Genomic DNA, 2,500 nt, shown 5'->3' with positions numbered 1-2,500 from the left:
GCAGGAGAGCTCGTCGGGGTAGCAGGCCCTGCAGCCGTGGTCACCGCCAAACCCCCACAACTCGAGCAAGTGAAAAAAAAAGTAACAAATAAGAAAGGATCGTCGGCTTGGGGGTACGCCCGTTTCCGTTTCAACTTGTCTCGCGAGGGTGGTTTCGGGGCCAGCAGGAGAGCTCGTCGGGGTAGCAGGCCCTGCAGCCGTGGTCACCGCCAAACCCCCACAACTCGAGCAAGTGAAAAAAAAAAGTAACAAATAAGAAAGGATCTCTGTCGGCTTGGGGGTACGCCCGTTTCCGTTTCAACTTGTCTCGCGAGGGTGGTTTCGGGGCCAGCAGGAGAGCTCGTCGGGGTAGCAGGCCCTGCAGCCGTGGTCACCGCCAAATCCCCACAACTCGAGCAAGTGAAAAAAAAAGTAACAAATAAGAAAGGATCGTCGGCTTGGGGGTACGCCCGTTTCCGTTTCAACTTGTCTCGCGAGGGTGGTTTCGGGGCCAGCAGGAGAGCTCGTCGGGGTAGCAGGCCCTGCAGCCGTGGTCACCGCCAAACCCCCCACAACTGTTGGGCGCCTACCTGCGCGGGGCAGGAGGACACTTTCCGATTTCAAATCTCCGTTTGCCGAGTCCACCCCGAACGCACGCGGGCGGGCGGGTTCGCATCACCCTTCGTCACAAGGGGCGAAGCCCGTTCCACCGTCTCGTCAGTAGTGCCGACCGGTCTGTGATCGACGAGGGGAGCCACACCAGGTCCGGCCCTGCTGCTTGGCGGCACCGCGTCGTCGGGAGCTCGCGACAGACGGAGGGTTTCGGTGTACTCTCCAGCCACGGGAAACGAAGCCGGTGATGCAGGCGCCGGTCTTTCGCTCCCAAATCGGCTGGGTTTACATCGTTGCTATCTAGTCACGCTCCCTTCAAACCCGACGGGGTACCTATTCCCCTCACCCGTCTGTGCGTATACAGCCTCTTTGCACTTGCGGGATGGGGGTGGTGGTTTAAAGACTCTCGAGTTGCCGCCCGTCGGTCTCCGAGCTCCGTGCAGTAGTGATCCCCAGCGAACTGCCAGCAGGGCGAACGAGCGATCCCGCTCTCGGTCGGGGCGCCTGGCGTCGATCGGTGGTCGGTGGCTTGCGGGCAAGCTGCGCTGTGAGTGTGGGAACGAGTATGACGAGCCGTTGCCGCGACTCCCAGTCCACCTCGGCGGTGGCTGGGCCGGGCGGGCGTCTGCTCGGGCGAGTGCCGCCCCCGCCTCCTCGCAGGAAGTCCGCTCGCCGACACGCCGCCACGTGCACGCGTCAGTGACGCTGCCGAACCGATGGCCGGTGCCCGTTCCCGCCTCTGCTTTTCCTAGGGCAAAGCTGCTGCACGCCTCGTGATACTAGGCGGGCGACATGGTGGCGGTGATCCTGCCTCCGTCGCTGCGGTGCGTTGGGGCACGCATCGCCTCTTGGGCGCCCTGTCCTCCTCCCCCCAATAGACGTATGTTTCTGCGGGCCGCACCAGGATGGTGCTCCCCATCGCTTCACGCCACCCTGCTCCGCCCGCACGCCGGCGTGCAGGTGGCTGTAGCTCAAGGTGGGGAGCGTATGTGCGGTCCGGGTCGCTTTCCTCTGGCGAGGGAGAGACCTAAAACAAACTCAGACAACTCTTGACGGTGGATCACTCGGCTCGTGCGTCGATGACGAACGCAGCTAGCTGCGAGAATTAATGTGAATTGCAGGACACATTGATCATCGACACTTTGAACGCACTTTGCGGCCCCGGGTTCTTCCCGGGGCCACGCCTGTCTGAGGGTCGTTTGGCAATCAATCGCACTCGCCTTGGCTGGCGAGAGCGCGGCTGGGGTGTCGCAGAGGACCCGTCCTCTTTGTCCCCCTAAGTTCAGACTCCGGAGCCCTCCGGCGTCGGAGCGCTTGGCCTTTCCCCCCCACCCTGCACATTCCGTTCGTCAGGCTCGACGCCATCCCCCCGCCGGGGAGCGCGGCCTGGCGTCCGTCTGTGTCGTGGCAGTGGGGCCAGCACGGCTGTCACCGGTCCCAGAATGGCTGTCGGTGGTTCACACTGTGTGTGTGTGCCAACCCTCCTGGTCTCTGGGACACGGAGCTGCCACGAAGTGTTGAGCCTCCAGTGGGGGGTCTGCCTAAGCTCTGCACGTCCGCATTGGGTCCGTCTCTCGGTTGGCTGGCAGTGGAAAGAGTGAAGGGAGCCGCGGAGGTCCGGTGCTGGTGCGCCGCCGGCCTGACCGTGGAGCTCGCCGGTTTGACACGCTGACCCGACTCGATGGTTGATCGATTGAGAGTGCTGGGAGCTGCAGGCCGCCCGCTGCTGCAGCCGCCCGTCTCGTGGTTCGTCCTCGGCCTTAAGTGGCCGGCGGGGCGTCTGATCCTGTCTCCCCTGCTGGCGCCGAGTGCCTGGCCGAGGGAGGAGGTTTTCGTCGAACGCTGTGACTTGGACGGTCGCACGCGCGTGGATCGCTGGCTCTTGGCTCTCCCGTTCAGTCCGCACGTT

At 63.7% G+C, this 2,500-nt stretch overlaps 1 non-coding gene across 1 annotated transcript; it reads left to right on the top strand.

The window, feature by feature from the left end:
- Nucleotides 1-1,635: 1,635 nt before the first annotated feature.
- LOC140475607 (5.8S ribosomal RNA) lies at nucleotides 1,636-1,789 on the top strand. Its single transcript, XR_011960119.1, has one exon. It is a non-coding gene; the product is annotated as a 5.8S ribosomal RNA (ribosomal RNA).
- The last annotated feature ends 711 nt before the right edge of the window (nucleotides 1,790-2,500 follow it).

This window comes from Chiloscyllium punctatum, unplaced genomic scaffold (genome assembly GCF_047496795.1).
Source record: "Chiloscyllium punctatum isolate Juve2018m unplaced genomic scaffold, sChiPun1.3 scaffold_1872, whole genome shotgun sequence".
Taxonomy (NCBI): Eukaryota; Metazoa; Chordata; class Chondrichthyes; order Orectolobiformes; family Hemiscylliidae; genus Chiloscyllium; species Chiloscyllium punctatum.
The sequence above is the reverse complement of the archived record's forward strand: the minus strand, read 5'-3'. Positions and strand labels throughout refer to the sequence as shown.